Below are 23920 nucleotides of genomic sequence, written 5' to 3'. Positions count from 1 at the left end.
GCAAGAAGATCAAATAATCTATGCTAATAGAGGTTTATTGAAGTTCAGCTGTTTCTTTTCATTTCTTCCTCATAGGGGATTAGCATAATGCCTCTGTTAAATGGTTTTAAGAGAGGAAAGGACTGAATTAAAAAGAATACCCATGCTGGCAGCCAGATATTGGTGTTTTGAGCTGTCAGGGTCCCCTGACACCTAAGAAGGCATATTAGTTTTGTTGAGCCCATGTGCCCCAGTGGCCAGAGATTACTTCAGCTACCGCTATTGTATGCATCTACATTCAGGAAAATTCCCTCTGCTGTGTGAGCGTCTTCGTCCAGTGCCGCCTAAGGATGGAGGGATCACAGGCCATGCGAGATAACTGCTCTTCCAGCAGTTTTAGCTCTTACTCCCATTTTCAGAGATTCAATTAGTTATTTAAATGGTTGGCATTGTAGTGAAAATAGTTCTAAGCCTCTGTGGTCTCTTTTTGCCTCCAGTTTTTCAAACCTAGATGATTCTCTTCACACCCTGGCAGTCAGGGGACCTGGCAGAGCATAAATTCAATTTTTAGATTTCTTCCAGTCTTCTGCTTCCATCCTATTCACCCACATGTCTAGTTTATACTCGGGGACCAATATATTATTAAATAACCATGGGTTCGTTAGGGAAGACTATGAGAGGGAGGAGATTATTGGAGGAAATGGTAGCTCTAATCCTATGGTTCTCAGGCTTTATTGCTTCTGAATCATGTGGAAGCGTTGTTAAAATGCAGACTTTGGGCTACATGGCTAGAAATTCAGGTTCAGTAACTGTGGGCTGTTTCCCAAAATGTGTGTTGTAAGAAGCCGTCCCTGAAGGGGGATGTACTCCCCCCCTTAAAATAAAAGTGGATCATAGATCCATGAGCAAACACTGCTTGAACTCTGGACATACAGCCTGTTTTTCAGCTTCTTGCTCCAGCATTGTAGAGTGTGATGGCTGAGAACACAGACACTGGAGCCAAACAGCCAGGATTGAGCTCCAAGGTTTGCTGTGTGACAGTGGATGCATTACTTACTCTCTCTGTGTCTCAGTTTCCTCATCTGTAAAACAGGGTTAATAACCACACCTATGCATAAGGGAAATACTTAGAGCACTCATTGCCTTGCATTGGGTAGGCACCTGGCAGGCCATTGCACCTGCCTGGTGTGAGGCTGGCTGTGTTAAGTTGCCCTTCCTTCCTGCACCCTCAACCTGTACGTCCGCAGGGACCTGCTGTAGCAGCCTTTCTCTGGGAACAATGTGCTCATCTTTCAGACTACGTTTGCCCCTCTTCCCCTAGTCGCCTCACTAACTGGGTCATTCCACAGCGTCCTACACACCCCCTTTCTGACACTCCCATACATATCCTCCCTTGTTAATGTCACCTTTCCTAGATTGTAAGTGCACAAATGCGGGGACCACTTGTGTCATCTTTATCACTAAGTCCTGTAAGCCCAGGATAGCATGGGGCAGAGCTGTCACTCAGTATTTTTGAATGGACAGATGTCCTCTAATGAGGGAGAAAAGTGTGGCTTTGAATCCAGGCAGTTGATTCTCTGTTTTTGAGACTGTCCTTCAAAAGATAATTTGGGAAATAGCATTTTAAAGCAGTACTTCTCATATTTAAATGCTGCTATAAGTCCCCGGGGGATCTTATTAAAATGCAGGTTCTAATTTAGTAGTCCTGGACAGAATTTGGCATTATACCTTTCTCCAGGCTCCCAGGTGACAACTGTGTGTAGATTACAAAGCTCCAGTTTGGGGTGGGGTTAGTTAGACATTTGTGAACAAGGCAATGACATTGTCAAAGTTACAAAGTGAAAAGCATGGACTAGGGGCAGACCAGCATGTGGGGACACAGGTAGGGTGGGGTGTGGGGTGGAGGGAAATGGTTTAACCCAGACAGAGAGATCAAGAGAAGGGTGGGCCTGAGCAGGTGGCACCCCCCCCCACTAAAGAGAAGGGAGGATCTCTTTCTGCAGCTGTGGTTTTGGGTTGATTCATCAAAGTTGTGATGAGTTTGCATTCCTAATCCCCAGTGGGTCCTCCTCCAAGGCATTATGACTTTATAGTATTTTTTTATGATCAGGGAATCACTTGATTATGTGAATCCAAAACCAGATCCGTTCTAAAGCTCTCAAAAAGCCAAGGTGGTTCCCAGGGGCAGAGGGTACCAGGAGTGACTTGTGTCTTAGCAATGGATGAGTTGTATCAGGTTTTATTTGGTCCTGGCTGGGTTCATGATCAAAATCCTTACCCCTTAAAAGTGTTCTCAAGCCATGAACAGTCTCTAGCTCATAGCCAGCTTTCTGTCTTCTTACTCCTCTTCATCTGAGTCTCTCTTTAAAGGATTAATGGTAGACCCACATTCCTCTAAGCAAATCAGATAACTCTCCAGCTGTGGCCCTGTGGTGGACTCTCCAATTTGTAAGCCCCAGTAAGAAATCAGTCAAATGGCCAAGAACCATTTTTTGGTGATGTTCTTGCTATTTTCTCTAATCTTCCTTCAACCTGTGAGTCAAATGCCTGCATAAGTATCCAGTGTTGTTTGCTTAATAATGGCAACAGTTTTTTAATTGTAGAGTTTCTCAGAATCATGGAGTTTTTTCAGTGCACAGATGTCCCAGACTCACCTCATCCCATGTTAGAGTCTCTTCATGTTGGAGGGACATTTGCAATATTAAAACTCACCAGAAGTGACTCTTACAAGTCAGCAGGCAAGAGAAACACTCATTTAGTGCTTCATAATTTACAAGATATCCTCACGTGCATTTTAGCCTCCTCTAGGAGATTGCTGATAATTGTTTGCCTCATTAGTATTGGAAATTAATTATCTTGGCTGCTGATCTCATAACTATGACATCTAGTGTTTTTACCTTAAAGTCACAAATGAGTACTGACTTTCCAAGATTTCTCTCAGGCTGTCTTTAAATAGGCTCACTTTATATTGTCAAGGTTTAATAATACAAATTCCAGGCATACATCAAATACTACGATACTAATGTAAAAATATTAATGATTAATAGAACACACTCCTATGTAACCATCACCAAGTAAAAATTATCATCAATTCGTGATCACTCATGTTTTGTTTGTATACCCTTATCCCCCTTTTCATTGCCAGTGGATACTTTGTAATGGTTCCCAGATATGTATACCACTTCCCTAGAAGGGAAAAATACGTAAAGAGGAAAAGTTATTAGACACTTTATTAGATAAAATGTGGTATATTCAAAATAGTTCTTCTTGTAAATTGCTAGAAACCATGGAGCTAATGATGAATTATTTGTCATTCTTAATAATTTAAGGCTGATCGAGTTCCTTTAACTTTCATCTCTAAGGGCAGGCTGCAGAGCAGCATCATGGTAACAGGAAGGCCAAAGGCAAACTGCTGTTGAGAATTGGTAGGAAACTTCATCTGGTGGGATCCTTTGCTCCTGTGTCAAAGGTCCTGGAGTTACACCATGAGCTTCCAGTATCAAAGACAATAATGTTTTTTTAATGCCCGAGTGGTGTGCTATTGTGATGAAGAACATGGAATCTCAAGCGAGACTACCTCGGTGCAGATCCCATCTTTGCCATACAAGTCCCTTGAGACTCACTTTAAATGTTGTGTTTCAGTTTCCTCCTTCTTTTTAAAATGGCTAATAAAAGCACCCAATTCATAGTGAATTATAAGGATTCAGTGAGAATGGGACACATAGCAGGATGCCAAGTACAAGAAAATTATTATTATGTTAAGACGATGATGGTGATGATTTAAGAGCCTTAAGGTCAGGGAACTTGTCCTCTATTGTGTTGGTATCTTGCAGTTGCTAGTTGTCCATGTACTGGTCTTATGAGACTTGTTTCCATGTGTGTATTTTTCTTGAACAGATTACAGAGTCTACAGGGCAGAGATCTTCTGCTTTCACTAACGAACATCTAGTGCTTAGCACCATGTCTGGCACATAATGGACATTCAGTAATTGTCATTGAATGAATGAGTAAATGAAATCCACATCTTTTGCGTGACCAGTTCTAACTCTGAAAGGTCTTGCTTCCATTTAGGTGAAGCCAAAGCATTAACAGATTGTTCAGCACATCCAGGCCAATTAGGGGGAAAGGTATTGGTCATTCAGAATGTCAGATCGGTTCAAAATCACTTATTCTGGATTTCAGAATTTCTCCCACTCAAAGGCAGACTGGCATCAGCCTCTCTCTGTACTTAACCCTTTCAAGGACATGTGGACCCCTCCTTCTCCACACAGGCCCATCTGTACTTTTGTCCACCTGGGAAGTGGAGAGTGGAGTATAGTTTACATCCAAATACTGGAGAGTTTAAAGTGTTTGAGTATCAGGATGTGGGGCCTGGAGCACCAGCCCCCCAAATGGTGTTGAAGGCGATATAATGATCTAGTGACTTTCCTTGAGAAAGTGACTTAATCTAAATTTAAGTTACAACCTCTATAAATTTTGGATGATTTTTATTACCAGGTGTTCAAAAAACAACTAAGTAAAATAAGATGTGTATCTCACATATTCATCCCAAGCACAGCCTAACATGCAGAGGACAGGTGCCTTTGTTTTCACAGGCTCCACTGGGGGCATGGGCCCCCTTTAGTGTATGATTTATAGCCCATAGATCACCACATTGCCTCAGTACTCAATAAATATTCCTGAAAATTTAGTGGGAGAAATGAAAAACACTTGGGCTGGTAGAAATTACAGTTCTCACCCATACCTCTTCCAAACTGAAGGCTTTTGTTGATAAAATCTGTAAAAGATACTTGCCTTCAATTCATACATAGGACAAAAAAAAAAAGATGAAATTCTCTTAATTTCTTTCAATGTTTTCCTTCCATGTGGTTTTTTTTTCCCTTTAAAGTTGGCACCTTCTGCCCATCTCTATTAAAACCCAGTATGAGGTGGCTTTGATTTGGCCAAGAAATCAGATTTGGCAAAAAGAAAGGAAATTTAGAACATTTCATGATAACCTGATGACCATTCAGACGTGCAAGAGCACTGGTGGGTTATAAGGAGACCTGGTCCTCAGAGGGCAGAAATATAAATGCTGTTACCTACCCCCCCGACTTCAGAGCAAATATTAGTCCATACAGTGGTTGACACGGAAGCAGTCTATAATTTATTGATATGTGTTGTCCTATTTAATTGTTAACTCTATTTGAAAAGGACTATATAATCTCATCTTCCATACAAGGAAATAGAGGCTTAGTTCTGGGTCCCAAGGTTGCAAAACTAATGAATGGCAAAAGCACGTGGAATCCTAAGCTCTTAACCACTCCTTCAGCAGTTAATATTTGCTGAACACTCACTGTGTTTCAGGCACTGTGCTGGGTACCGTGTGTATATGTGCAGAGTGGTGGGGGAACACACTAAGCCCTCCATAGGGGAGAATGCTGGCCAGTGGAGGAAGACAGAGGCATTGAACACAGAATTACCTAAATGAATATACAGTTACAAAGTACAATATGTGCTTTGTGGAATTCAGGAAGCTAGGAGAAAAGGTAGGAAGGCAGAATCAGAATTCCTCTCTGTCTGGAATGTCTTTCTCCTCACCATTGCTGGTTGCCCATCTTATTAGATGTAAAATCCTTGCCTCCTCTGCAGAGCTGATCCTGATCCTCCTGCTAGAAATAACCACTTCTCACTCTAGAGTCTCATAACCCTTTCTGAATGGCTTGCAGTCTAGCTATTGGTTAATGTGTTTTGTGTCTCTCTGTAAAAACACAAAGTCCTGGAGGGCTAACACCTTTTCAGTTTTCATTCCCCGAAGTGCCTAGTAATGAACTTTAGACAGAATAGAATTCAGTGAAGTTGTGTCAGACAAAATGGATGCCAGTTAGAACCTACTTGCTTAAGCACACCTAACAAACTGCTGAAAGGGAAGAGGATCTGCCTTTACAACTAAATTTCCTCCACATCACACTATGACGCTGGCAGTAGAAGATGTGGGACTTAGAGATTCACATTTGTCTCTGGTTTCCTGGCAAATGTGGTTAAAAGGGAAACACATTCCATTGCTTTCATTCATTCATTCATTCATTCATTCATTCATTCATTCATCCAGTCAGTTTGGTTATTAATATTTCAGTGAAGTCGTATAAGTATTGTATGGGAAACAAAGACTATTCAATTGTTAATTCCTGAAAGGCAGTTCCTACCAGAGCTCCACATTGCAACAGCACTCACAACTGAGGCCGTATATCTGTAGCGAATGCAATGATGGGTTTCCTGGAGTTTTTAATATACAATTAAAGGGTATAATGTTGAAATCCAAAATTCTGGTCACATGCAGTTTTTCAGTGGCCTAGATTGATCCAAGGGTAAAACTTAGACTAGTTTAAGCAATTTTCTGAATGTGTGGCCCATAGGCTTCCAGCTCAGAATTAACTGGGATTCTTGTTAAAACCCTAAGAGATTCTGATTTTGAAGTCAGGATCAGAGCCTCCAAATCTGCGTTTTTAAACAAATTGCCTTAGGAATTCTAAGACACATTAAAGTTTGAGAACCACTGAACTGTAGAAAATTTTAATTTAATGATGTGCCAATGGATTCTTTGAGAAATGTGTAATGTGTGTCTATTATATTGTTCTAACCAAGTCTGTTTTGGCTTTTAAGGATCAAAGGTCTTTTTACAAAGCTTACAAAGCTACATTAAGTAAAAAGGGGCTTGTTGGGAGGTTATAGCAGGAAATCTCACAGATGTCCAAAAATAAGGAAAAGACAGTTTGCGGGCATATGGGAACTAGAAAGTTAAGCAGAAACTGAGGCTTCTCCCTCCGGCTCTCAGAGCCAGTGTGGTTCCTCCCATCTCTGCTTCTCTCTGTGCACCTGCTGCCCTGCCCCTTCTAATGGGCTTCCTTTGAATCTCTGCTCTTATAACCAGCAGAAATGGGGCGCAGCAATGGCTGTCTAGTCCGAAATCTACAAACTTTTTACGTCAAGAACCCAACACCGGCGGAAACTTCCTTTCCTTTGGGGATCTTTATTCAACTTACCAAGTAAAGTCTGGTGGCCGGGTTTGGGTCAGGTCCTTCAGTCACTCAGCAGCCCAGGGATCAGCCCCTCAGGTCAGGACCCATCTGGAGGTGACGGGCAGTGGTGCAGAAAGCAGCGGGAACTGACTGTGGGGGCCTTCCGCTCTGGTCAAGGCAGTGGCTCTTGACCTCCCCAGGACACCCTTGCTCAGCAATCTGGGAGAGAACTCAGAACCTGACCTCCTTCCTCCCTCTGTTCCCATCAGTCCGTCAAGGTGCTGAACTATAGGAGGTGTGGCAGAAGCTGCCAGCATCCTTCCACCACAAGAGCTTAGGTTTAGGAAGAGTGCTATTGTCAATTAAACAGAAAGATAGAAAAGGGAAATGAAGCTCCAGGGAATAGGAAGGCAGTGGTGTGACACTTCAGGTAGAACAGACACTGTGAGGAAAAAGAAGGCAGTCACCCTGTGCATGATCTGGGCCAGAGGTTTTACTTCAAACAAAAAGTGGAGTCTGTGTGCACTGGAATTTGTATCAAAGTGCCTGTGCTGTCATTCCTGTCAATAGTCTGTCATAGGGGAGAGGGTATAGCTCAAGTGTTAGAGCACATGCTTAGCATGCATGAGGTTCTGGGTTCAATCCCCAGTACCTCCATTAAAATAAATAAATAAATAAATAAATAAATCAAATTGCCTCTTCTGCAAACCCCCTCCAAAAAAACCAAAAATCTATCATGAACAATATTGTCTTGGCTGTCTTAAAAAAATCAAATAAATAAACAAGCAATCAAAATAAACAAATGTAGATTTGAAGCATGGGGTTCTGTCTCTTACACCTAAAATCCACTGTGTTCCCTTCTAGTTTTTATCTAAAAGTTGCTTTAAAGCACTGTTAATCTGCGTCATTCAACAGTCAGGCCACATTAGCATAAATAAACCCCGTGGCTCACATGGATAGTTCTAATGATTTATTCTTAGTCTTGGTGGCAAAAATCTAAGTTTCTTTGAATGTAAATGCTCTTTCTTTTCAAAATGTTTCTACTTCTGGCTGGTTTCTTTCTCCTATCTCTAGAAATCTCTGCATGCAATACACTGCGACATACTATAATCCTTATTTGCTTATAGAGGTGAATGAGTTGCCTTTCAAAAACCAAGGTACTCATTCTAATTAGGGGTTTACTTTTAGCCTTTCAGTGTACTTTTTACAAAGACATAGAATAAATTAGTTTTGATTTAGCTGGGGTGTTACTTTAGGTTAATTAAATAATTTTCTGCAATTAAAAAGAAGAAATTAATTCCTTTTCACTTCCTTGGCATTGCTCCAATTTTAATGTGATTTTAAATCAGAGAGTGGTTTTAGGAAGTTTCTGATGCATTTGATTAGTTAATATGATGGTGGATTTATAAACTATTTAATTTGTGTTACTAAAACAAAGCTTTGGGTTAGAGGTGGTGTTACATGTTGGGATCTTAATATGTCACTTTGGAACTACAGGTTTTATAAGAACATCAAATAATTTATGTATGGTAGCAAATCAGAAAGATATTAAAATCCATGCTGAAAATGAAGTAGATTGCTGACAGCTTAGATAAACAACTTATAAGTGCTCCCTAATAGAAAGATTGTCACTGGATATCCTACTAATCTCTTGAAGTTTCTTCAAAATTAAGTTACTACATGGAGATGTTTCAGAGAGAGCAGCTACTGAATGACTTATTTTCATTGATAAGGAAGAAAATATCCCAAAATAAGTATGCTAGGAATGACAAATTCTCTGTTATTTGAGATCTTTCCAAGTTAAATTTCGTTTGCTCTGACATCTAAAGTACCCTTATCATAACTTTATTTGAGACCTTATAGATGGTAACGAAAGTAGGAGTGTAGACTGCATGAATTCAGTCACAAGATTTTTTTTTATTAATAACTTCTTTAATCTGGAAAAGCAAATGAAAGTCTATGTTCATGTCTAGTTTGAGCCAATGATACCTCTGCCACTGCTGAATGACTCCAACAATTTTGAAGCTGATATGCTTGATTGCATCCCATTTAGCATTTAATTCTATTCTGTCTTGAGCTTCTCTCTAATTTGTTTATGTGTAGTGGAAGGAGCGTGACCTTTAGAATCTTAACACCCTTATGGTGGACTCCTGGCATTGCCACTTCTTAGCTGTGTTCTGAAATTCAGTTAACCTCTCTGAGACTCTGTATGCTTATCTTAGGATAAATATAACATGGAGCATCATAAGACAGCTTGCTTCCTCGAGTTTTCTTTTCCTACAAGAAGAGGCTAGCTCAGTGTGATCACACCCTGTTTGTCCTTCATTTCTTAGTTTGTTCCTTCTAAGTTGTATGATCCATGAGTACTCAAGCTCAAGCCGTGAAAATTAATTTTATAAACAAAAGATACTTAAGTGTGTGTGTGCATATGTGTGGGGAAAAAGGGAGAGAGAGAGAGAGACTTTCTACTAGCAGAACAATAGTCAGAGTTTAGTAAATTTATATTGTGATACATTGCATGGAATCTGAAATAACATGACCAACCAGCACACACAGGGTCTTAGACTTTGAGGAAGTCTGTCTTTTCCTACCCATTTCCCACCCATCACCCAAATTCGGTGACAATTGAGTACATCAAAGCAGAGGGAGATCAAAATATCAGCTGATTCTCACCCCCAGAATTAGACAGACTTAGCTACCTGGTCACAGGCCTTGCTGGATGACTAAAACCTTGAATGAGCGTGGCTGCAAACAGATCAGAATATGTTGCATCCTCGGAGCAGATGTGTCCTGGAGAAAGAGAAGATAAAGAAGGGAAAGTATGTCCACTCCCTTCTCCCAAAGTCATGATTTAGGTGTCACTTGTCCTTCCTGGACCACAAGTGAGGGAGGCGGTGGAGTCCAGGGATGATGAAGGCGGAGGAAATGCGTCTCCACTCACGTGGCAGGAACCATCAGGAGGGCTGCCTCCTGACAGTCTCTGGCCAAGCAACTTGTGAACTCAGTCCTGCCACCCTCTGTCTCTTCCTTTCCTCTAGCTCTGCTGGCCTCCTTTCTGACCAAGCTCGTTCTATCTTGCTCAGATTTTTCACTTGCTGCTCCTCCTCCCAGAAGTGTTCTTCTCCCAAGCTTTTGATTGGGTGCCTTTTGATCAGGACTTTGTTTTCTGTTCAGATGTCATACCTCAAAGAGTCATTCTCTGACCACCTTAAGATGTCACCTCCTTCCGCTTCTCTTTCTTGCTTATCACTGTGCTGGTTTCCTCCTGGCACTGCCCAGTCTCCCAGCTGGAATGTAACTGGCACTGTGCCTTTAGATGTGCTGAATAGTGGTTGCCATGCAGTAGTGCCTAAATGGTTACTGAAGGGATGACAATGGATGAACATGTCAGTCATTGAGTAGAGCTTTGCATAGGGCTTACTGTACCGAATTTTGTGCCGACCACTGGGAACATGAAGATGAATAAGATGAGGTTACTTTAATCAAGTGGCTTTTCATTAGGGGATTCAAGTGTGTAAGTGTATTCTTTCTAGAGCAGGAATGTGCACAGGGTATTAAGCAGCCAAAGGAGGATGTCTCGCTGTAGGTAAGCGGTTAGAGGAGGCAGGATTTGGTGGATCGGGAGTTTCCAAGTACATGGGGTCCAAGTAACTTAAAGATGGAGAAGGCCATGCTTGTAAAGAGGCTTGGCGGTGCGAGTATCCATTTTGATTCAACTAATTACAGGCAGCCTGTGATACTTAGGATGCACAAGGCATATGGGGGAGAGATAAGAAATAGGGTTAGAAAGACACACAGGAGCCAGCTCATGAAGAGATTATGCACTCTGAGAAGTTTGGACATTATCTGAAATTCTGATAGACAATTTAAATTTTCAGCATGAGTGTGATAGAATCAGACTTGTGTTTCAGGAGAAAAAAATAGTACAGAAAATAATGAGGTTAGACAGCGCTGGAACCCGTTGGAAAGAAGTATGAGGCTGTTCAATTATCTGACCAAGAAATGAAGAGAATCTGCTTTCTTGAATAAAAGTAAATGAGAATTATAAGTAAGTGTCTAAATTTCCATAACTCGACGTTGTTTCATAGTGTGTCTTCATGACCTGATATGTACTGAGTTCTCCGCCCATCCACTGGAGGTCTCATAACTGGGTGATTATATAAACCCTCTCTCTGGCTCAAGGGATTTCAGGGCAAAGAGAGAAACACACAGTAAGCAATGGGCAGAATGGATCCAGGATGGAGCAAATCCTTCCTGGTCACCTGAGTGTGTGTGCTTCCAAGGAGTAAAATGAACCCAAAGACAAAGAGGTTCTCACTAACTCACCACGTTATCAGTGTCTGTTCTTATCAGGATCAGCAGTATAATCTGCAGGGCCCAGTGCAAAATGAAATTGTGAGTGCCTGGCTCAAAAATTACCAAGATTTTTAAGCTGCAACAGAACATTAAGTCAGAGCCCCACTGAGCCTGCGTGAACCCACATGGATCATATGCCCAGGATGCTGGTTCTGTCCTCATTGGCTTTCTCTAGGGGCCAGAATCCTAACTTTGACATTTGCTTCCTGGGAACAGTTGTCATATCCTGTGGCTAAGACACTAACCCAGATGATTGGATTAGCATTGTATTGGATCGCAGTTCTTACACTTGGCTGAGAGCATTCAAGGATCAGAAGAAATAGGAACAAGGCAGTGGTGGGGGTGGGGGCCAGGGCAGCAAAGCAGAGCAGCAGGTGAGGACACATGCTCCGGACCCAGACTGCTTGGGTTTCAAGTCTTCTCTATCACTTCAGTGGCATCTTGGACAAGGCACAAAAGCTCTCTGTGCCTCCATTCTCTGACCTGCAAAATAGGAATGATGAGAGTAACTGGGTTTTAGGATTGTTAGGAGGACTGGATAGATGCATGGAAAACACTTGGCAAGCGACTGAAACACTGTAAGTGCTCGGGTCTTGTTTCTTATTGTTTTGGAGATTATATTCTGGAGCGTGAATCTGGCTGTTTAATATAGTACAAACTTTACCATTCAGGGTGAGGTTTGTCATTCAGTGAGCAGAGATGCTCCGTTTCAACATAGTTGAATTTACTGATCATTTACTTTATGATTTTTATTTTTGTGCTTTTAGATATTTTTCCTATGCTAAATACAGAAAGCTTGTACCCTATCTTTTTCTTTGGAAAAGTTGACTTGTGCCTTTAATAATTCATTATATGTATGATATTAGATAGGAATCAAATGACTTTTCCCACGTGGAGACACTGACCTCCTTTTCTGTCTTCTCTATGCACCCCAGGATGCCCAATGATCTAGCCACGCTTGTCTCCCTTGCTCTTTCTAGAATTTGACTTTGGGCCTTTTACAAATATTATTCACTCTGCCTAGAATTCTCTTCCCCAGGTTATTATATAGGTGATCCCTGACCTCCTTCATGTTCTGGTTCAAATATTCTTTCTCATTGAGGCTTTGAAGTTTATTACACCCATCCCTCCTGCCCCCCACATGCATGCATTACCTAGCCCTCCCTTCTGCATTTTGTTTTGTTCTGTTTTGTTTTGGGGCTTTGCACAGCATTTAACTGACATACAAAACACTAAATAGCTGATACTATTTTTAATTATCTTTCTGCCTCTGTTAGAATGTAAAGTGTATGAGTGCAGGGATAGTGTTTTCTTGTGTTTTGATGTATTCTCAATTTCCAAAACAGTGTCTCCTCCTTTGAGAATTTCAAATTCCTCTTCCAGAGTAATCAAGAACTCCTTTTTATAAACAGTTATGTCTTGGGTATCCTACTAGATGGAGTAATGAAAATTCCAGCTGCACCCAAGTATTAATAGAAGGCATGTGATTAGGAAATCTCTGGTGATTTTTTTTTTGTTTATTCCTTTGGCAGTGAAGGCCAAGATAGACAAGCATCCCAACTCTGTCTCTCTGTCAGATCATGTGACTTTCTAGTCCACGCACTAAGGGAGTTAGGCTTCGTGTGTGTGTGTGTGTGTGTGTGTGTGTGAAGGGGGGGTGTCTCTGACCAAACCTGGCCCTGTGCACTGGCCACAGGCTTTATCACTTGTTTCCTGATTTACCGTCTTCATTAAAAGCCAGGATCTTACCACCAGCAATGGAGAATTTTCTCCAAAAGCCAGTGCTCCAAAAATTTTCCTTAGTGTTGTATTTTTAGCAGTGCATTTATGAAATGTTTTAAAAGTATTCCAATGAGAATTGCAAAGGAGACAGGAAGAAAAGGAGGAGGATCCTGTAGGACATAGCAACCAATTGTAACCCAATTGCCAATTGGTACCCAAATTGTAACCCAGTGACCATTGGGTATTTATAAGTATTTTAGGATAATTGATAGTAGTATTTCTATGTATGATAGTTTCTATGGTTATGTTTAGAAAACAAACCTTATCTTTTATCAACCTATCCTGACAAATTTACAGATGAAATTATGTGATATCTGAATGTTCTTTGAAATAATTGGGTGTGAGTGGGTGGGTATGTGTATAGTTCAAACAGGCTTGGCCATGTAATTGTTGAAGCTGATGGATGGATACATTGGGTTTATTTGATATGTTTGAAAATTTCCAAAGTTATAAAAGATAAACATTTTACATAGAACTAAAAAACAAACTTCTCCAGCAATCTATTTTTTTCTATGCTAACAGAGTTTCACCAGATGTGTACCCTGCCTCATGGGTGGAAACTCATCTCTCCCAACTCCCCATTTAAGAAAATAAGTATTTGGTCAGTGTTTGTATGTTCATGCAGTCAGGACTTTCACTCATTCATCCTTTTATTTAGTCAACAGTCATTCATTAGTTGTCTCCTTGGTACTAAGACCTGGAGAGACTCGCTGTTTGGAAGATTTCTGCTTGTCTCTTTCTGAGACAAGAAGACAGTAGGATACAGTGTGGATCTGGTGGAGGCTTGGAAGCATAAGGGGAGGGCTCCTTGGCTGAGGGTGGGATGGGAAAGACTTCTTGAAAGAGGGGACCCTCTGTTCAGTCTCAAAGGAAGCTTAGGGGTTATCTGGATAAAGGAGAAGAAGAATGTGCTTACCCCCTTCCCCACACTAACCTGTCTGCCTGCTAGCAGTTTTGTATACTTACCAGATGCCAGATGCTGAATGACCTACTTTACATCCCTTTACTTAATTCTTCATCATCAAAGTCCTCAAGTAAGGTGATCTAATTATTTACCGGGAAATAAGTAATTTTCCCAAGTTCACAAACCTGGAGTTCTAGATTCACCGATTCAAAAAAGTCATTTTATTACATCCACTCGAAGCCAAAAGAGGAATTTCAAAAGCTAGTGACAAAATAATGAAGACAGTAAGATGGGTAATAACATGAACCTCATGCATAAAGGAGATAATTAAGAGTCTTTGTCTAGATTGTGATAAAATTTAGAGTTGAAAATGAAAAACTTTATTTTAATTGGTTTGCCTTCACAGAGTTATTTTCCTTTGAGTTTTTTTACCTTTATTCCCAAACTAAAAATTTTAATATCACAGCTGATATTAATATTTGAGAGATTCCCCACACACCTTACATTCAGGTAAACCAGTCTTTCTTTACATGTAGACACATCCTGGAAGGGACATTGCAGAACATTGCAGAGAGCAGGATTTCTGTGGTTGAGCGTTGATGAGTGCTGATCCATTTGGAACATTGCAGGCTCCAGACAGCAAATGGGTGAGTGATGTTCTTCACTCCTTTGTGAAAAGATATGAGGATCTGAGATTCTGGACTTTCTAGCAGAAGTTTCGACCCGTGAAGGTTCTGTCCCTAACTTGAGTCCTTACTCTGCTATGGCCCATGAACTTGACTCAGAAGCCCTTCTGTCCTCTAGCTGTCAGCATGATCCTGGGCATGAGTATTGTCCTTTCGTGCCCACGAAAGCATGAAACATTAACAGGATAGGGAGACATGTATTATTTAAAAGGATTTTTCTAACATATAGTTCTGGATTCATGACTAATAATGATGACAACATCTTGAACTTGCATCTTAGATGACATTTGTGCCTCCTTCTCAAACCCATCTGCACAAAGTGCAGTATGGTGTGGCAGTGTATTTCAGTCTTAATGCTGACTGAGTGCCACATGTCAGCAAGCTGTAGCAGGCAGCCTCCAGACATTTTATCTGCTAAAATGAAAAGGGGTCAGGTTGTGGGGGGAATAAATCCCTGTCATTTCCTCACACACTGGCAGCAAGAAAAGACAAGTGCAATGCACCATTTTAGACAGTGTTGGTAACCGTCCGCCTTTATAGTACACATTTCCAATTATGCCCAATATGATGTATTTAGCTTGAAGGCAGGTCATGTTTTATAAAATGTGTTGAGAGCAGTAACGATTTAGTGGGTGCTCATTTGTTTCTGTTGCTTGGTTAAGCATGCTGCATTGTCTTTTTCTGTTTTACATATGGATGAATATGAGATGTTAGCTCTAAGTGTGCTAAGTCAGTGGTTCCCTACCAGGGAGATTTTTAAAATAGATCCATGCTTGGGCCCCACCCACCAGAGATTCTGATTTAAATTCTTTGGGTTGTGGGACTTTAGGAGTCTGTACATGTACCCTCTGAGATTCTAATACAGAGTCAGGGTGAAGGACCACATGGATTGAGGAGACAGCAAGATTAGCTGTGTGGGACTTAGTTGGGATATTTAAAGAGAGGAAAGGCCAGTAAGGCTAGCTATCCAAACTGGAAATGTTTGAAGAGCATTAGTGGTTGAGAATAGGAAGTAGAGGATATTGGAGATAGTCTCTAGAAATTTAACTGTTGTGTAGGCTTCAGTGAGTATGTTGTGCCTACCATAGGGACAAAAATGCTTATTTGCTCAACTGTCATCCTAGGTGGCACATATAAAAGTGAGTTGCTTCTTTTGAAATCCATAGTAAAGGCTTACATGAAGTACAGTATGTATATATGTGATTTGCAAAACACTTTAAATCTCATTCCTAACAGCTGTCCTGTTAGTTGGCTTGACATTATTGCCCACATAGGACAAGTAAGAAAATGGAAGCTCTAGAAGGTTAAGTGCTTTGCCCACGGCAGTATAGCAGTTTGATAATGAGCTGGATTCAAAATCTGAGCCCTAGGGGTCTTGTCTATTGCCCGAGCTGCTGAACTTGGCCTGTGTGGCTAAGTGAATGATGATTATGAAAAGTTAAGACTGTAGAAGACATTTTTTTCAGGCAACATTTCAAAATGAAAGATATATATGGGTATCCTGGAGCCTTTTTTCAGCAATCCTGGACAGTTTAGCAGAAGAGCTTTGCAATTGTGTTTAATATCATCTGGATATGGATGGGCTCCATGTTCATCTGGGAGGACTTGGAGGTCTAGCTGGGAGGGAACTTGGGGGGAGGAGACAGCCCTTGATGTATCTGCTCTCTGCAGGGAACACCAAGATGAAGAGGAAGGAAGGATATGAAAAATTCCTCCTCGTGGTTCTTCTAGGGCTTTGCATTTTTCACCACTTAAGCCTTCCATTTCTCCTTGAGTGAAGAGAGAACGTACGGGTTCGATGGCCTTTGGATAGTAAATACAAAGTTCATATTATCATTTCTGAATGCTTATAAAACTATGGAGAACGTCTCCCATTATTCTCCATCCATCGTGTTTCACTTCTGCTTCACTGGGGAGGTTTAATAATGCACGCATGTACGCTTCAGTGTAACACACAGCACTGCATGCGTCTCTTCCATATAGCAGCCACCTGATAAATATTTATCAATGGTGACAGCACTGTACGGGTCATTGCCTCCCTCTGAGAACCCAGAGTCTGGGTTCTCCAAATTTAAGTGGGACATAGTCGGTCTGGTGAATCCTGTTTTTGTACTTTTTCTACAAAGGAAATCAGCTCCGAATCTCAAAAATGGTTGCAAATAAACTAGAAAGGGGATATTCTCTTGTGTATAATTAATCAGGAGAGAGAATCTACATTTTAGGGGATTTAATGTTGAAGAAACTCAGGCTGCCTAACATCATACTGGGATCTTTGTCTGTAGCATTAACATAGAAACAGACTCCTTAATGACCATGTGGAATTTTTTGCCAAGTGAAGCTTGTTTTCACCTCATATTCATGCTCCTCTTTGATTAAATGCCAGTTCTCTTTAGTTATGTAGCATCTTTGTGATGTGTTTATTGTAAGAACACATAGAAAGTAGCTCTGGTTGATTATTTTGAGGCAAGCCCTATCTTTTTCTTTCCATTTCATTTTTAACATAAAGATTCATAAGCAAGTGTGCTCGGGGCACAAAGCAGTTTTCTTTGGATGTGTGAACTGCTATCTCAAGCAGAATTCTGTGGCAAGAAATAAAAAGGCCCAATGATCAGATTAAATAGATAATTTTAAGAACAGCAGTGCAGCCTGCCTTTTCTACACATTCGAAATGCAACCCTTCTGCTGAGGCGAGATACAAAATGTGCTTGTTTCTTGCAATCATGGGGGTGATGGTTTTTTTCTGAGTGATCATGTAATTTTTCATACAAACTGAGGACTTTCTGAAAGTGAGTAGATGAGCTCTTGTAGCCAGGAAAACAGGCATTAACTGGACTGTCCTGAGGAAACAGGATGTTTGATGACCCTACCTGTTCCTCTTCAATGATACCAGAAGGTGGCTGGTGCTAACTGCAGCTCGAGTTTAATTTACTAGAGACATGGAATGATTTTAAGCCACCCATGGTCTACTCTTAGATTTCCAGAACACAGGTAAAATCCAGCACTGAATGGAAGACCATTTTTGTCACATTTTTCTTTTATTTAGAAAGAGCCTCAACTAATGATGCTCTTCTCCTACTATTTTTTAAAATCTGTCTTCTCACCTTGTCTCTTGAATTCTTACTCTGCTGGAGGAGACTCCCTGTCCCAGGCAGTGTGGACATACTTTTCATTCAGTATCTCATTTATCCTCAAAATGATCATATGAAATAGAAACGTATATTTGGCCTACTTTACAGCCAAGGAAACTAAGGCTTAGCATGATTAGAGGGATTGTCTGAACTCTAGTAAGCACTAGTGTTGCAGCTCAACCCCAGAAAGTATTTAATGTGTGGTTGTTTCCATGATACGAATCTTAAAATATCATTGGTGCCATCCTTTGGCTTCAGGATTGATGGATTAGAGAGGAATGATCAACAGAATCTGGATTGTGTTTGTTTAGTGGTGAACTGGACTTATAAGTTGGGAGGAAGAAAGAACACTGCATGAGAGCTAAGATTGACATAGTGAAAAGTCTGGTAGGATGTTGGTGCCTTGAAGCAGATAGGTGGCTAAGTAAAAAAAAAAAAATTAAATAAAGCCATTTGCAGCAACATGGATGGACCTAGAGATTATTATACTACGTGAAGTAAGTCAGACAGAGAAAGACAAATCTCATATGATACCACTTATATATGGAATCTAAAAAAAGTGATACAAATTCTATTTACTAACCAAAAGTAGACTCACAGACATATGAAAGTAGCTATGGTTATCAAAGGGGAAAGGGGGCAGGAGGATGAATTAGGAGTTTGGGATTAACAGACACACGTTACTGTATATAAAATAGATAAACAGCAAGGACCTACTGTTTAGCACAGGGAACTGTATTCAATTTCTTGTAATAACATATATTGGAAAAGAATCTGAAAAGAAAATATATATTTATGTATGTGTATAACTGAATGACTTTGCTGTACACTGGCAACTAACATTGTAAGTCAACTACACTTCAATTAAAAAAATAATAAACCAGAAAAAAAAAGACAGAATGGGTGGCTGAAATCTATTAGACCTGTTAGTAACCGAGACATTTGAGAAATGAGGAAAGCCAGCGCGGTCACTTTTTATAAACCTACCATCAGAATTCTGCAGATTGGTGTTGGAGTAACTTCTGTGTGTGACCAGTATGTCCCCATCCTGCACCTACTTGTCATATCCATGTGCCTTTAGGAGCCTTCCCTCTTGCATCCATCTCCAACCCTGCCTCCCTGTCAGCAAGGGCTCACATTCACCATGCTCTCACTTGCTGTACTTGCTTTTACCCTATTCTCACATTTCAAATCAATTAGAAACTTAGGGGGTCAATTCTTTACTTCAAATCATTAATTGAGTAACCCTGGTGTCAGGGCTCAATAGCCATGTCTGTTCAGTTCAGTGAAATGTGTCCCAGCTTACCTGGCCATGAATCACCCAGAGGTCATCTTTATGTGCTAATTTCCACCACCTTTGCTACCACCTTTCCGGGGAAAGTCTGGTATAGACTTTTACTGAGGGTCTATAAATATCCCTCACTGTTTGTGTCCACTCATGTGAAATATGGCTCTTGGTCTTTAAGTTGTCATCTTCGCTTAATGTTACTTCTTTGGACTGCAATTACTAACTTAAGTTTAATTATGTCTGATGACTTACTAATTATAAATTGTGCATAAGTTAAAATTGAATTTAGATTAGTTGTTTATTAGCCATAATCATGCTTGAGCAGTCATTTCTGTTTGCAAACAGGCACTTTAATTTATTGTTATTTTTCATAGACCTAATGAGGTCAGAAGCCTCACTCACAAAGCCCTACACACATTGCTTTAATTGACAGTTAAGGCCTTCTGCCAGCAGGAAGGAAGTAGTATCCACTGGGAATAGCAGAGTCACTGATGTGAACTCGTCCCTGAAATGCCCCTTTTCTTTCTCTTCATCTTACTGTAAAGTCTCTTTTATGGAAAAATCATGGGTTTTGATATCGATTTAGCTGCTGTTTTAATCCTAGCTAGATGACTTTATGGAAATTATTTTCCTCTTATACTCTCTATTTTCTGATCTGCAAAGTGGGTATAATAATAATAATAACAACAATAGTAATAAGAGCCAATCTCATAAAGTGTTGTAATAATGAGATAGCATATGCATAATGCCAAGAAGTGGATGTGACATAGATTAAAGTGATAATTCTGGAAATTTCTAACATATTTTACATACTTATTTAATAGAGTGTTTTCCACCTGCAAAAATACTGTCTTTGCCTTTCCATATTTCCTTCCCAGAAATCATTTTCTACTTGTATATTCAGGGGAAAGGGAAGCTTTGTTGGACATCACTTCCTGAGAGCTTCCACTTGGCCTTTTGCTCAACTTCTCTTGTCTGAGTTCAAATTATGATGCTGGTACTGTCAGAGGCATCCATTTCTTTTGTTGCTGGTTACCTCTCGGATTTATGGAATTATTGTCCTGGTGATACCGAACTGCTACCCATGTGCTGCCTTCAAATACAGGTCAAGTGAGAAGACCATGGACTTCATCCCAAGTGTAGAAACTGCCTATCCTTGAATTTCCCATAACATGAGCTAAATCATGTCTGTTCTGCATAACTGACTGCTGTAAGTTTGGTCATAATTTGAGGTACTTTCATTTATAGGGAGGGGAAAAATCCTTTAAAACTGAATGCAAAATTCATGAGATTTCAATGTTTAGGGGAAAAGAAACACAGACACAACCACTTACAAAGAGAAATTCTTAACAGGTATCTCACAGATCTGGTGGTGTTTCCCTGTATTATGATCCTTCCTTGTTTCTCTCTCTCTCTTCAAAGACATAAATATTTCTTTATTCCCATACAGTGCTAACCAGTTTTCTCTCTGGGAAAACCTGACCTCATTTCTAAAAGTTTGTTTGCCTGTAGAATCCATCCTTCTCAGCTTCACCTGAACATTTTTAGGGCATGATAATCAATGCAACTCCTTTTCCAAAACTTTAGATTATTTGACATGGAATTACACTATAAAGCAAATACCTCTATGTGTGTGGTGGGGGGTGTGTGTGTGTGCACGCGTGCATGTGTGTGTGTGTGTGTATGTGCATGCCTTGTGAAGGGAGAGGCATTGATCCCTGTTCTCTCTCAGGGTGGGGTAAAGTCAGCCCATTCATTTTTTTAATGTCTTCAATCTTTATTTCTGGTCTCCTTACACTTGGACAAAGCACACTCACTCTCTCTCTCTCTCTCTCTCTCACACATACACACACAGAGAAACCCACATTCATGTACACATTCTAAGGATAAACAATAATCATCAGAGTAAGTACGATGTAATTAGAATTAATTGAAAGTGGGGGAAGATACATTTTCCTAAAGGCATAATTATTTACCCACAATGTCCCCACCCAAATGAAGATAGCTTGTATATTATTATGCAGAACTGTTTTAATTACACTTTTTTTTCTATTTAGCTTTCTTTTCTCTACTCCTTACTGGGCCTTAACTACATTCAAAAAGGGGCTGATTATACCATTCCTCTCTGTCAAATAGTAGCAACCCTCCTTTGACTTTATAAGCATGCCCTGTGGGAAACAGGTAGCCACTCAAATTGGGTAACTGGGGAAAATTTAATGAAGGAACTGTTACAGAGGAGTGGACAGGGTTAATGTAAACAAACAGTGGGGCCTGGCTAGTGATGGTCCAGAGCCTGAAAGTTGACAGAGATGGGAGCAGTAGGTAGAACTCAGAGAAAGTGGCTGTAGGTCAGTGGCACTCTGTACGAACTGTGGCTTTGGGAACCAAGGGAACCAACTTTGAGTTGATTGCGAGGATTAAATCTTGTGGAATAAATACCCTCATCTCTCTCTCTGTCCTTTGTTAACTTTTTTTCCTTCCTTTGTATGCCCCAAAACACCTTTGGCCAAAGCCAGCCAGAAGCCAATGGACAAGGCTGCCACTAATAAATATCTTATATGGTCAGATCTCTGGGTATAAAGCAGGTTAAAGAAAGGAGAAAAAAAAAAGGAGCAGATGGAAAAGATCTCCTTAACTCATAGTTCAAGGTTATAAAAGTGGGTTGGTCTCCCCTTCTCATAATCACATTAAAATGGTAGAATTTAATTTTAGGAGCCCCAATTCCTAATCAAAAACAAAAGAAGAGGCCCATCCATGGATGAGAGATCTCAACTTATTTATGGTAGAGTCAGTGGACAAAGACTGAAAGATGGAGAAACTGAGGGTGCGGCACAGGGAGCAGGAAGTGGGTGGCAAGAGAAGAGGACGCTTGTCTCCCCAGGAAGGCTCTTTAGAACCATGGTGGCTGGTCTGATGGAGGGTGGGAGTGAGGAGTGGGATGGAAAAAATGTATACAGGTTATTTAAGTCTGTAAATAACCAGGAGAGGCATAAAAATAGTGATATAGTTGTAAAACGTTGAAAGGTGGTGCAAAATAAATACTCAGCCATTATAGCGAAAGGTCGATAGGTAATGTCGAACGTTAATAAATCAGGAAGAAATGACATAAACATATTATTTATCGATTTGGAGGTAACCACAGAAGAACTAAATGCACAAAGATTTCAGAATGTTCTGGGAGGAGGAGGACAGGGAATGGGCTGTAGGTCAGTTGATTCTCACTGTAGGAAGTCTTTCTGCACTAAAAATTGTTTAAAAACCATGTGAATATAGAATTTTCATAAAAGTGCCCCCTTTTTCCCCTTTTGATTTGGTCCACTTAGTTTGCTGGATTTCTAGAAATTTTCCTCTTCATATGGGTAGTTCCATTATGTGTCTCAAAACTAAAAACTAATTCAGTTTTCTCCTATGCTTCTTTCTCTCCACATTCCTTACAGCCCTCTCTGTGCTCATCCCCAGCCCCCAGAAGTGCGCTGGCATGAGCCTTATACACAACTCTGCCCCCGAACACAGTGTCTTTCTCTGTGAAGTCCACAAACCCTTCCATCTCAGTGCCTTTTCTCAAACTATTTCCTTGACCTGAAATGGCTTCAGCCTTTAAAAAAAAAGAAACCACCCTATTCAGCCTTCAAGTCCCAGAATAAAATCTGCCTTCAGGAACTGTCTTTGGTTTCCAGAGTTAAAAATGATTACGCTGTCTTCTGTCCTCTCCCAATACTGCACCACTGTCCAACGATTCTCACTCTGTAGGGTCTCATAACTTGTTGTGTAGCTGTCTAACACCTCTACTTTCTGAGTAGTTGTAAGTTCCAGAATTTGTATCTGTGTATCAAGTGCAGTATCTTACGCATAAAGATTAAAATAGTTGCAAAGCACCATGGTGGGTTTCTGTTGTTCTTGTTGACTCAGAAGGATCTAAGATGATGAAGTGAACCGCCTCCATGTTAAAGTGAACACCAGCTGTCCTTAGGTTGAGGTGCCTATTGACGCTTGTGCTGCTCAGCAAAATCACCAAGTAGACAATGTTTTGTCCTGTCTTCACCGTAGTGCCTCTTCTCTAAATGCCAGTTAGACACATATTACCTCCGGTTATGAGGAATAAGACATTTAATAAGCTAATCCCCATAAATAAATATGATACTAATGTATTAATTTTAATAAGAGTGTTTGCATAATAAAAAGTAGCCTGAAGAAGAAAGTGACTTACCTGAGGGGGAAGAATTGCTAATAGTTAAACTTCAGGCCCCTGAGCTGTTGTTTTGAGATCAAACTGGCTTTATGGAGCCTCTCAGACTACGCCATAGAACTTTTATGGCATAGGTAATATAGACTCTGATTAATTTAAAATATAATAAGGCAGTGGAATTAATAGATACACATTACCATATGTAAAATAAACAGCAAGGACCTACTGTACAGTCCAGGGAACTATATTCAATTTCTTGTAATGAGCTGTGCGTAATGGAAAAGAATCTGAAAAATATACGTGTGTATGTGTATAATTGAATTGCTTTGCTGTACACATGAAACTAACACTGTGAATCGACTACACCTCAATAAAAATAAGAATTAAAATATATTAAGACAGTGGGAAACAATTTTTGCATTTTAGAGCACGTAGGTTTGAAATCACAATTATTAAGTGCGGTGTGTCTTTCTCACGGAAGTGAGATTGAGTCCTAATCCCTGGACTTTGCTTGTTAGTCTCATTCCCCAGATAGCCTTCCCACCTACTCTTTTTTCTTCTATTCTTTTTTTTTCTTTTTTCAATTGCTCTCTCACCCTGGATTTTTCTCTGC

General features: G+C 40.3%; 1 protein-coding gene across 1 annotated transcript in view; it reads left to right on the top strand.

Annotated features, from left to right (window-relative positions):
* Positions 1-23920, top strand: part of LOC140695203 (thrombospondin type-1 domain-containing protein 7B-like) — a 161725-nt gene that overhangs the window by 38968 nt on the left and 98837 nt on the right.

This window comes from Vicugna pacos, unplaced genomic scaffold (assembly GCF_048564905.1).
Source record: "Vicugna pacos unplaced genomic scaffold, VicPac4 scaffold_190, whole genome shotgun sequence".
Lineage (NCBI taxonomy): Eukaryota > Metazoa > Chordata > Mammalia > Artiodactyla > Camelidae > Vicugna > Vicugna pacos.
This window is presented reverse-complemented; position numbering and strand designations above follow the sequence as displayed.